Raw genomic sequence first — 13,087 nt, 5'->3', positions numbered from 1 at the left:
GTCAATCAAGATGCTTTCAGGCACAGGAGCAGATGCCCCCTCCCCACTGCCAGCAGTGTCCTGCAGGAGGGACATTTGTCATCTCACAACTAGAAGCCTGACATTGGCCCTTCCCGGTTGGCTAATTTAGCAGCTTCACCATGTCTCCAAAGTACCAGGTGCTCTCCACCTTTCTGTTCTGCCAGACTCAGCATGCCAGTGAGTCGGTTTTAGAATGGCAATGGCATTTCCTGGTGTCACTTTCAGGAAAGAAGCATCTGGGACAGGCAAAGATGTCTCCTTCCACAGGGCTCAAGGAAAACTCTGTCCAGAAACACCCAGCTCAATTCCCCTTCCCTCACCAGCAAGAAAAATGAGCTAAGTTTGGCTTAGCCAAAGCCTGACCCAGCCCTGCAGCTGGGGAGGGGCCCGCCTCCCTCCTGCACCTAGACAACATTCTGGATTCTATTGGCAATAAAGAAAGGTAAATGGTGGTTAACTTAATGATGTCTGCCACACAATGTAAAATATTTAAATCCGTTTCGTTGTTTTTTTTCTTATGATTCCACATTGTGCACAACCACAGAAACGAAATGATGTACCCCATTTGTGCACAATGACTCAAAATGCAGTTGGTAAAAAATTTAGAAATAAATAAATAATTAAATAAAAAAAGAAAAGACATGTAGAAAAGAAACACAAATACATAGATACATAGATTGTGAATTTACTAGGGAATAGGGTCTTTTTTTTTTTTAGAAAAGCCTTAATCCTCAAATCTGAATGACATTTGGAATAGTAGGTCATTCTACGTTACAAATACTTCCTCACAATTTACTTTGGATTACTGATCCAAATTAGCCAGAATCTTTGCATTGAGCTTTAAATGAGTTTTACCAGATTACACTGCTCTATTGTGTGTGTACAGATATATAACGATGAATCCCACTATCATGGTTAATTATAATGCACCAATAAAAAAGTTGACATGAAAGCAAAACTATGTGTGCAATAAAACATCATAAGCAGTATAAAAAGTGAATGACGAAGCAGGAAGAAGAATTGCAACTTAGAGACTGAAGAGCTAGTATACAGAGGTGACTTTTAAAAATAGAGGAAAAATATGTGATACAAGGTGTGGTACCTAATTACTATTTACCAATAAGAAGAAACAAGGCTATCAAGAGAAATAGCCCCTCCTACCCTGGGACAGAAATGAGATGGATAAGCCTGAGGGGGACTGTGGGCTTCCTACCAGCCAGATACGAGAAAATGTGAACATGCATAAGAGAATTAAATGCAATGGACCGAAACACATCAGTACGTTCAAATCTATTGGTTCACAAAGATACCTCAAACCAAACAAAAATGAGTGAACAACAACATTGTGGTTGATCTTTGGAAGCAGTAGGGTATAGACATTTCATCTAAAAATTAATAATTAAAAAAGAAAGTAGCATTGACTTTTACTTTTTTTGTTGTTACAAAATGTACCTCAGGGTAACCAAGAGTTAGATGAGGTGAAACTTCTCTTTATAGAAATACTTCAGCCAGTGAAGGAATAAGAATGACCCAGCTGGAGCAGCAGTAACTCACAGCCCAGAGGACCTTGACATCACATCTTGACACTGTCCATCAATGTCGGCCTCCTAGCACCAAACAAGGGCCCGACCTTAGTGCCTCCTGATGGAAAGACACAAGGCCATCCACAGAGCAATCTTGCTGAAAACTCCCACCCCCATCAAGCTTCTTTAAAAAAAAAAAAAAAATAACAAATTATATTTCATGCTTGTATAATTCTGTCAAAATCAACCTCCATAGTATGTATATCTGTAATGAACTAATAAAAATCACAAGGAGTAATAGAGGAAAGAACCAAAAATAAACAAAACTGAGCAAGCATACAAAAAATAAAATCAAACTACCAATTTACAGGAAACACAGCAGACAGGGAATTTAGGCAAATGACCTCAAGGTCAATGCTGAGTGTAGTCAGCAAAATGTGGACAGCAGGAAACTTCAGGGACAAACATCTCTGTTTCCTCTGCAAATAAACTGCTTTGAGCCAGAGGTGGCGGGGGGGTGGGGGGGAGAGAGAGAGAAGAAGGAGAAGGAGAAGGAGAAGAGAAGAGAAGAGAAGAGAGAAGAGACTAAAGGGCAAAACTTAGAAGATATCAAAAAAATGTCAAGCCAGAAGCATTGGTGCATGCCTGCAATCCCAGTGACCTGGGAGGCTGACACAGGAGGATTGCAAATTAGAGGCCAGCTTCAGCAATTTAGCAGAGACCTAAGCACACACAGTTGTGGATTGTAATTACAGGGGCCCACACAAAAAGAGGGTTAAGGCCTTTTCTGGAGTGTGTAAGGAGTTTGTGCACTTTGGGGTGCAGAGACTTTGGCCACCTGGCGACAGTTGGGCCTTACCTGGCACGTGATCCTACTCTCATCTTCGATTCTAAGGCATGAGCTAAAAAAAGTGAGGTGCCTCAAACTTTTATCAGGAACGTCTTCTCATGGAGTTGTGCCCAGGGCAAGTCCTGGAGCCAACCACTCTGAAGGCACTAGGGGCCCATCTGCCAGACCGCCTTCTAATTAGTGAGCCTGCCCTGGCTATCTCCAGCCAGTGCTTTTCCAAGGTTCTCTTGGGAAACATCCTTTTTAGCCTGCATGGTGCTGTAGATTCTCCTGCTTCATCAAAGATTTGATCATTTCCTCAAGTGTCCCAGAAATTCCTCAGGGCTGCTGAACTAAGGCTCCTGATTCCCCGCAGGGCTCTGGAACGCTCCTCCTCATGTTTCTCCTATTATCACAGCAAGTGCCATGTGAGCTTGAGTAACTATTTAAAACAGAAGGATCAAATATTAAATTGTTTTCAATAATGCTCTAAGTGTAAATCAGTAAACACAACAGTATCTCACACTAGTCCCTGCCTGAGTCCTCTCGTTTTTCTCTATGTCACCAAATGTATTCATTGTTCCAAATCTGAATGGGAAGTTGATCTTTCAGCTCACCACCTTTCAACCTTAGGCTTCCTATGTCTTCAGTGTTGTTAACCTGCCTTACATCTCAGTTCTATCCGCACTTATTTCTCTCCATCAAGACACTCACTAATTACTGTAGGGTTAAAACCAGCTAGGGTGATTCCTACAATTTTTTTTTTCTTTTTCAGAGTTATTTTAGCAATTATAGGTCCTTTGCCTTTTTATATACATTTTAAGATTAGTTTACATATGTATAAGGAAAACCCTGCTTGGATTTTGATTGGAATTTCATTAAATCTATACCACATTGGTGTGAATGGACGTCTTTGCTAAGTTGGTTCTTCCAATTCAAATGTCCATCCACATATTTAGATTTTCTTTTAATTTCAGTTTTAAAGTTTTCAGCATATATATTCTGTAAATGTTTTATTAGATGTGCATCTAAGTATTTTATTTTATTTTGAACAATTATAAATGGGATTGTCTTTTAAACTTTGGTTTCCACATGTCCATGTTAATTTGCAGAAATGAGATTGGCTTTATGTGTTGATCTTGCATCTCATGATCTTGCTCAAATCACTTTTTAATTCTAAGAGTATTTTTGTATATTTCCTAGGATATTCAATGTAGAAAATCATGTCTTATCTCTTCCTTCCTAGTCCTTCTTAATCCATGTGGGTTATTCTTTTTCTTGCCTCATTGCTATGGCTAGGATTTTCAGTGCAATGTTGAATATGAGTGGTTATTGTGGACATCCATGCCTGTTCTCCAGTTTAGAGAAAAAGCCTTCAGCATTCCACCACTAATAATAATGTTATCTGTTGTTTTTCTGTAAATGTGAGTTCAAGAGGTTCTGTCTTCATTGAGAGTTTTTATCATGGATGAATGTTAGCCTTTGTCAAATGTTTTTTTACACTAAGTAATATAACCATCTGTTTATTCTCCTATAGACTGTTAATATGGTGGGCTACTGTATTACTCAGAGTTCTCCAGAGAAACAGAACCAACAGGTGTGTGTGTGTGTGTGTGTGTGTGTGTAAGGAGGGAAAGAGACAGAGGAAAATTTATTGTAAGTAGTTGGTTGGTTTAATATAGTTATGGAGACTGACAAATCCAAAACGTGGAAAACCAATCTCCCAGTTTCAGTCTGAAGGCTAACAGTCTACTATAGAAGCAGGAAGATCCTATTCTGAAGTTTGAAGGCCACAGGCAGGAAGAGCAATGATCCAGACTGAAGACTGTAAGGCAACAGAATTCTTTCTTATTCGGAGAGGGTCAGACTTGTGTTCTATTAACCTTCAACTGACTGGGCAAGGCTCATCCACATTATGGAGGGCATCTGCTCCATTCAGTTTATCGATTCACATGTCAATCTCATTCAGAACACAACCTCACAGAAATACCCAGAATAATCTTTGACCAAATACTTGGGCATCCCATGACCCAGTCAAGCCAACACACAAAATAATCCCCATATAAATTCCTTTATCCTCTCCTTGTTATGATGCTGTTGGTTTATGTATTATGTCTACTGACCCCGACAGTGGTCATATCAGACAGTATTATAAATTTTGCTTTAAACCAGCAGACATTTCACGTAACAAGGATTGACTATTATATTTACCCCAATACTTCCAATTGTTTTTGTACTTCCTTTATTTCTGGGTTCCACCCTTTCTGGTATCATTTTCCTTTTGTCTAAAGAAATCCTCGTTAGCCATTCTTAGCAGGTGGTGGAAATGAATTCTCTTAGCCTTCAACTTCAGGTATCTTTATTTCATGCTGAAGGATATTTTAACTGAACATAGAACTTCTTTCTGTCACTTATTTATTTATTCATTTTAGCAGTTTAAAAGTGCTATCATTTCCTCCTGGACTCCATGGTTTCTACTGAGAAGTCTGTTGTCTTTTGAGTAACTGTTCCTTTCTAACTAATGCATCCATTTTCTCAGGCTGCTTTTTTTTTTTTTTTTTTATTCTTAGTTTTCATTCATCTTTCTTTGGGTTCATCCTGTCTGGGAATTACTAGTGTTTTTAAATCTATGAATTGATTTCTCTGGTCAACTTTGAGAAGATTCCAGTCCTTGTTTCTTCCAGGATCTTATCAGCCCCATAGTCTCTCCTCTCCGACTTGATCCCTGTAGATACAACCTGAGACCTTTTGGCCTGGTCCTCTGCTCGTGGGGCTGCATGACTCCTCTTGCTCTATGTACAAGTTCCCTGACCTTCTGCTCCATCGTGTCCATTCTTCTCTTGGGCCCATCCAGGTGATTTCTTTTAGTTTTTGTTAATGTACTTTACAGTTGTAGGATCTCCCTCTTTTCTTCTTGTCTCACACGTCTGACTGAGACTTCCTGTGCCTCCACTCATGTCAGCAGGGTTTGCTGTCACTCTTGAAGCAGCTTCACAATAGCTTCATTCACGACTTTGTCAGATAATACCGACATCCACATCACTGTGACAGAGGAGTTTTGGGTGGTTATTTTCCTGCAAGGTTAATGTTAATGTTAATTAACATTAATTAATTAATGCAATGTTAATGTTAAGGTTAAGTTTTTCTTGGTTCCCTGTATGCCAAGGAATTTTGGACTGAGAAGATACTCAGGAGTGGAATATGGGAAATATATGTGTGTGTGTGTGTGTGTGTGTGTGTGTGTGTGTGTTTCAAAAATATTTTAAAAGAAAAGCTAATAAAAAAGAAGAAAATAAAATCATCTGTTACCTAACTTCAGAGGTGATTATTTCCCTCCACTCATGTATAACCTCTCCCTCAGAATGCATCTGAAGTTTAATTTCTACATCATTAATCGCCCTTTCCCCCATCTGGATCCCTCTTCATTCAATTTTGTTGCCTTTATATCTTCCCCTTTTGCCTTTTGAATTTATTCTGTCATTTTATGTCTCAGCCTATTAGCTTTCTTATCAGTTTCTGCTCTCCATAGAGGCCAGATTCTCTTGACATTTTTGAGGTTTCCAAAAGTTTCCAATGTCTTCTTTTGTATCCGGCAGTAAGTCATTTTCCAACAACTGTACTTCCTCTGAATTTTCAAATGCTATAAGTTTATAAGCCTCATGTTGCTGTCACTGTATGGTTTTTCCCTATTTGAATGAGAATGAATTTTGCAGAATTGATAGTATTGCTTTTTCCAATGTAGAAAACACATTTTATGTGATATAAACTTCAAACCATTCTCAGAATCTACTACAACTTCATATACATAGGTACATGGTTTCAAATAACATAGTATCTAAGCTAACTTAATAATGGGAGAGTCAAGATGGACTACCCCAGGACTAGTAGGATCGAGGCTACAGATTCACTTTCTTCCGTTCTCTCAGGGCTTCCCATCTCTCTTGTATCCACTTTGTCTTCAGTAGTTTTGTTTGTGCCTTAGAAATTCTACACATTTCACTATGCAGATCTGAGACTCCTTCCTCAGAATCATCACGTCAAAGGCCAAGGTTACACTCATGTGGGATCAATTTAAGTTGTGTACCTATGTTCTGGGATACCAGGAATTTCTGTCTTTTACGTAATGGTAAGTGGGTTCTGCATCTCACCAAATCTACACACCTCATGGGAAATACCCTAGGGGAGGATGGATTAGATATTGGACATCATTCCCTACACACACACACACACACACACACACAATGCCTTCTATAAGGAAGCTGTTCACTGAACCTGGCACTCTGAGTCATTGCAATCCATGTTCTTCCACCTCCTGCTTCACACTTGTAGAGCACAATTTCTATGAATGTGGCTATAATTGTCCCCTTGGTCTTGTGTAATGCATCGTGGATATGCCCTTAATTGTTTCCCTTAATCAAATACAATCCATCTTATAGCTACCAGAAATTTCATCCCACACTACCAATAAGATACCTTTTAAAATCAATTTCAATTTTTCTCTGAATTTTTTTAGAAACTGGACCAGGTACTCACCATTTAAACCACAGATGTTTAAATTTCTCAAAATGTTATTTTGTATCCAACTATTTTTCATAGATCTAGTGAATTATTCCTTATGCCATAGGAAGTTGAGAAACATTCATTAAAATAATTTAAAACTATCTCCCATGAATGTGAAACTCCTGAGTTGATAAATGTGTATTCTAAAAACTAAAAAATATATGATACGAAGCACCAATACTGCAAACCAAAAAGAATGACTACATCAGTTACCCTTATTATTGTTGATAAGAACTGTATTTTTTCTAATTAAATCCCAGGTTTGTCTGAGCTTCACAGCAGCCAAAAGAAAAATGGACAGATATTTCAGTCATTCTCAAATATCAAACCATACTAATCCTTTAAAAGATTCTGTAGCACTGGCAAGCATAGGGAGTTCTGAGCATGGTAGTAAATTTCTTCCTTGCCAACATTTCCATAGAAAATGCAATTGTGAGAACCTTGCAATTGTTTCTTATATACTGAAACAATTGAAAGATTATAATTAAAACTAAACCAGTGAAGGAAATTCTCTCAGAGGCCATGTGACAATATGTACGTTTCTTATGATTTAATTTGATCCTATATCATCATTCTAAATACCTTGATAAAGTGTCGACCCATGAATTCTTCAAACAATCTGTTTATTTTATTTTTACACTCACATATTCAGGGTCCTTCCTTTGATTCTTGCGACCACCCGAAGTCATGTTCTTATTCTTACTAGATTATGTTTGAGGAAGTGAATCTCTGAGGAGTTAAATGTTTTGTTGAAAATCAAACAGGACATGAAAGGACTGGGAAGAGACTCAAACACAGGTCTTTTGGATTTGGATGAACGAATTGCACTTATTAGGCACCAGTGGTGTGCTAGGCAGTGGTCGAGGGCCCAGAGATGGACATCGAGTGGACATCGGCCCTGCTCCCAGGAGCTGGTAGGAAGGAGACTGATGCAATTCCAGGCCTCATCAGGAAGCAGTTTGGGAGGGGCAACTTGTGTCCCAGGTCGTGCTCTAGACCGCTCACCATGCGCTTTCACTGCAAACCCCGCACGAGAAACCAAGGAGCCTCTGTTAGAAAAATCATAGTGAAGAGAGAGACATTCTGCTTACTCGAAGGTCCGCGGTAACTAATTTTCATGGTTATCTTGGCCATAGTGGGAAACAGCATTTGCTGACATAATGTGGCTTTCAGGGGCTGACGGGAATGTCTTGGCCCAGATATTTCAAGTCCTGAGAAGCAAACATTCTTTTGGTGGTATTGCTGGTGGTGATCTTCCTTAACAGGATGAAGTCAGGAGCCCTTTGCCCTGGAGGCGAGACTGCAGGGACCAGGTGACTGACTGTGAAGAAGCCCAAGATGATTGACTTGGCATCTGTCAATTTTGCTTGTGATTGTAAATAACAAAATTGTTTTTTCAAATCAAATCTTATGTGAACTCAATACTTGAAATGAATGAAAGGGGGCTACTCTGGTTGACTGAATCCAGGGTGGGAGGCAGGAGGACTAGACTATTTTCTATTGCTATAACAAAATACCTGAGACCAGGAAATTCATAAAGAATAAAAACTCATTTGGCTTACAGTGGTGGAGGCTGCAAAGTCCCTAGGCATAGTGATGGCATCTGGTGAAGGCTTTCTTGCTGAGTGTTTTAGTCAGCTTTTTCACCGCTGTGACTAAAAGATCTAACCAGAACAATTTTAGGAGGAAAAGTTTATTTGGAGACTTATAGTTTTAGAGGTCTTAATTCATAGACAGCACCTTCCACTCCTTGGAGCTTGAGGTAAGGCAGGACATTGTGGTGGAAGAGTATGGCAGAGGGAAGCTGCTTACATGGTGATCAGAAAGCAGAAAGGCAGACACAGAGAGAGAGAAGAGAGAGAGGGAGAGAGACTCCATGCTCCAGATACAAAATATATACCCCATAACCATGCCCCCCAATACCCTTCTGGCCACGCCACACCTGCTTCCAGTTACTACTCAGTCAATCCCATCAGGGATTAATTCACTGATTAGGTTAAGGCTATAACCCTATCATTTCTCCTCCAAACAATCCTGCATTGTCTCACACATGAGCTTTTGGGCGACATCTCAATCCAAACCACAATGCTGTGTCCTACCAAGAGGTTTCACAAGACAAAGCAAAGCAGACACGCTAGCTCAGGTCTCCCTTCCTCTTCTCATCAAGCCACCAACGCCATGATGAGGACCCCTACCCTCATGACTTCATTGAATCCTAATTACCTCTCAAGGGCTCCCACTTCCGAATTCTCTAACATGAATTTGGGGATAAGGTTTCCAACATGACTATTTAGGAGGGATACTGTCAAACCTAGCAACCCACACTGCAACCCGCCCCTTGCTGATCGCACCTCCAGGTGATAAGCAGTGGACCTGGCCCCACCCACTCAAAGAGCCGAAGATCCCAGGATGCTAGAGTGGTAGAGAGTGGTGGCTTCCCCTCGCATGGCCACTCTGAGCCATGAGAATCATTCACACATTCAGTTCTTTTTCAGATGGTCACTTCAATGGTTCCAATGCAGACAAAGCAGACAGACTCTGCAGCTATGATTAAAAAGAAAATAAAGAACAGCTCACCGTAATGACCCCTCCCAAGAAAAGACCCAGCAATTTCCAGCTACAGTAACAGTAATCCCAAAACCACCACAGCATCTAATTGAAATATTGATTCTTCGGTTAGGTCTCTAACTTAAAATTCCAGAGCAGAGAGCTCCCCAGCACACAGACACTCCCTCCCGGAAGCACCACAATGAGCACATGATGTTTCCTTAACATTAAGCCCCCGCCCCCCCACCCCCCCTTTCATTTCAATTAGTCATAAAAAAAGATCAAGAAGGAAAGTATTGTCGGAAAGGTTCCAGTCAGTGTTTTATTGCCTGAAACAGATTAACTATTTTACAGCAGGAAGGGGTTCTACAGAATGAACAATGTATTTTCCTAACAGGTAGAAAGCTAAGGAGAAAACATTTTAAAATCTACTTTGTTTTAAAGGGCTTTATCCAATAGGTTTGCATTACACAATCTCATTTATTGGCATTAGATTTTTTTTTTTTTAAACAAGCACCCAATTTACACCAAAAAATTATCACAAATCCAACTTTTGCTATTCTTATATTTTCATTTAGATTCTAAGAGCAACAAAATCCCTTGACATTATTATCTCCCGTGAATACTAATTATGTCACTACAACTGTGTGTCTGCTAATCTTCCAGAAATAATGTGAGAATTACTGGGATGCGATAGGAGCAGAATGGAATTAGAAACCTATTTTGTGAATTTGTCAAAACTACCAGCTTTCTGAGAGTGGCAAGAGTGCACGTCCAGAAATTCTTTCATAAAAGGACAAATTACCACAACGAAGATAAATGATGATCCTTAACACCACACTCTGAGCACAGACCGGTGGTCAGGGCAAGGCCAGCACCTGGAGCTTCTTTTATCCTTGCAAGAAATTCAGTTCACAGAACCCAGGATTTTTATCTCAGAGACCAGCCTCAACTCCAGATAAGACCTGTTCCTAATCACGTTTAATGGGTCTGGTTCCTAGGAGAATAGGAACCGAGGGGAAATCTCTCGAGCAGGGAGGATGGCAAACTTTCCACCCCTTGGAAGGAAAGAAAATGTTCACCACGGTCCCATGGCTGCCACCTCCTTGGTCCCAAATATTCGTTGAATATATCAATGTCGATGATAAACTTTGTACATTCAGAGCTGAAAGTAATGGAATCTTGAACCGTTGTGCTTTGAAGGGAGCTTCGCCATCTTCTGCTCGTGCTGTCCCTTTCTGCAGAGGAAGCTGAGCCCCTCCAGGCCAACGGATCTTTCAGGGGGACACACACACACACAGGTCAACCAGGGCAGAGTTAGACTGGGATCCTATTTTTATTTCCCAAAACTCAAATCAAGACACTTTTCTCAGGTGCAAACTACGGAAATCTAATATCACCTTCAAAACCAAGCCTCAGGCATGTCTCCCAGGCGTTTCCCTTCACCACTGTGCCCCTCTGCAGCGACCCAGGTACCAGTCACCTCTTGCTGGCCCCTGACTGCAAGCGCTTGCTGGTTTCTGCAATGCCAGGCGGGCCGCCTTGACCCCTGCACGTGACCCTCAACTTCACCCACGCTCCAGACCTTTTCCTCTGTCCCACGCTCACGTTTCTACTTTACAGGATACACACACGCATGCGCGCACACACCCCACCCCCATGCGCCCTCTGACCTTACCTCCAGGTTCCCTTTGCCCGGACTCTGCCTCCCATCCGCCTGTCTGCTTCCATTCCGTGCCCTGTTGCCAACCCCCCCCCCCCCCCCCCCCGCCCGCCTCACCTGCTTTTCTTCCTTCCTCTGCCCATGCCCAGGCCGGATTAGAAACCTCTACTGTTCTGATCTCACACCCCCGGGAATCAGTCCCTATCCTGCACTGAACTCAGCGAAGTCACATAAAACCCCAGCGTGGATTTCCCATATTCAATTGGGCCTGGCTTCTCCCGATGGCTGTACCCAACGAGCAGGCAGACATCATGCGAAAACACGTCTGTTGACTTATAAATATTGACACAAATAGGTGACAGGTAGTTAGGGAGTGTTTACACAACCTTCCTGCATTTTCAGACATCAATTACCCCATCTCTCTTTTAGCTCAGTGAATTATTGCACATACAGCACACCTGTGCTCTTTCTAATCCTCTCGCAGCCTCGGCACAGAAACTTTGGACACAATGCTGCTTCTGATTTTTAAAACCTGATATTAGCTAAGGACATCCACGTGTTGTTCTTTAAAGAGTTCCATGACTGGGCTCATAAAAGGCTTTATCTGAGAAGAATGAAATTCTTAATTGTGTTTGTGATGAAATCTATGAATAAATAAGTAGAAGGCATTAATATTTTATTGACAGTCATGGCTATCTTCTGGCATGGGTGTGCCGTGCCAGTGCAGCTGGTGGTATGATAAGCATCTTTTTATATGTCTGTTTCCCACACTTGATTCCAGGCTAATTGCTTGATTCAGATTGTGTGGCCAGAACTCAGCATATTATCTGGCACACAGTAAGAACTCAATACTTTAGGAATGAAACATTTATGTCATCCTAAACCCTCTGTGGAACCTTGGCTAGGTTTCAGCACTTCTCCTAATAGTCCTGAATGAAAGCAGTCCACACTGAAATTCATTTCACACTATATCGCTCGAAAAGTGTGCCCCCCATAACTCCCACTTGTTCCCATATCTGCCCTCCAATACTGAATCAGAGCAACTCTGACGTCTCCTCCAGGCATTTAGAGAACGTGATTTTTTCTTGCCAAATTCACCCTTTTCCAGGCCAACCTTTTCCTGTCAATCATTGTTAGCTACCATCGTCAGGACTTAGCTCCTCTACACCCACCAGGTGGTCAGCCTGCCACCTAAGACATACCGCCCAGACTGAACACGGCATTGCCTGGAACGTCTGCCAGATCCAAGTTCAGGGGGGTTCTCACCTCCTTTGATTTTTATGCCATATCTTTGTTCGTGAGTTACAAGAACACCAGCTTTTCTAATAGCTGTAATGCTGCCTCCATGTGCACCCCTTTCCCTGCTTTAGGAAGAGACATTCCTCTACCATGTTAGGTTAATGCCTTCCCTTGAGCCTTAACTCCATCTCTTCCGGCCTTTCCAAGGATTTCGCTCCTTCACCCACAATCCCTCTTACTTTGATGCAACTCCTTCCTGTCCACAGTCCATTCCCAGAGGTTTTACACATTTAAACATTCTTCAGTTCTCACATTATTTATACATATATGTATGTGTGTGTATACATATATAATACATGATGATGTATATACATGTGTGTTTATATAAACATATTTGCACACATATATATATACACACAAATCATATTGAAGATACATACATAACCCTGTTCAATATTATGTTCATACCCCACTAGTTCTCTAACATTCTCTTACCAAGGCCACAGTGTCAGGTTTTACTAAATATGAAGGTCACTCTGTCCTTCAGTTTTGACGCTGCTGTGTCTGACACCACGAGCAGCTCCTCCTTGTTAGGGAGCTCTCTGGCTTCCTGCCATTTCTCCCTCCAGCCTTCCTTCTCCCGCTGGCCATTCCTTTCCACTTTCCTTCTGGGGCTCCTCCTTTTCTACTCACCCCATGCTTGTC

General features: G+C 41.3%; 1 long non-coding RNA gene across 1 annotated transcript; it reads right to left on the bottom strand.

The window, feature by feature from the left end:
* Window positions 1-2,087: 2,087 nt before the first annotated feature.
* Window positions 2,088-11,239, bottom strand: LOC306669425. Its single transcript, XR_013766115.1, has 3 exons — window positions 11,159-11,239; window positions 5,262-5,415; window positions 2,088-2,815 (listed from the first exon to the last, which is right to left on the bottom strand). It is a non-coding gene; the product is annotated as an uncharacterized lncRNA (long non-coding RNA).
* Between the last annotated feature and the right edge of the window lie 1,848 nt (window positions 11,240-13,087).

Source organism: Sciurus vulgaris (genome assembly GCF_902686455.1).
Source record: "Sciurus vulgaris genome assembly, chromosome: 9".
In the NCBI taxonomy this organism is placed as follows: Eukaryota; Metazoa; Chordata; class Mammalia; order Rodentia; family Sciuridae; genus Sciurus; species Sciurus vulgaris.
The sequence above is the reverse complement of the archived record's forward strand: the minus strand, read 5'-3'. Positions and strand labels throughout refer to the sequence as shown.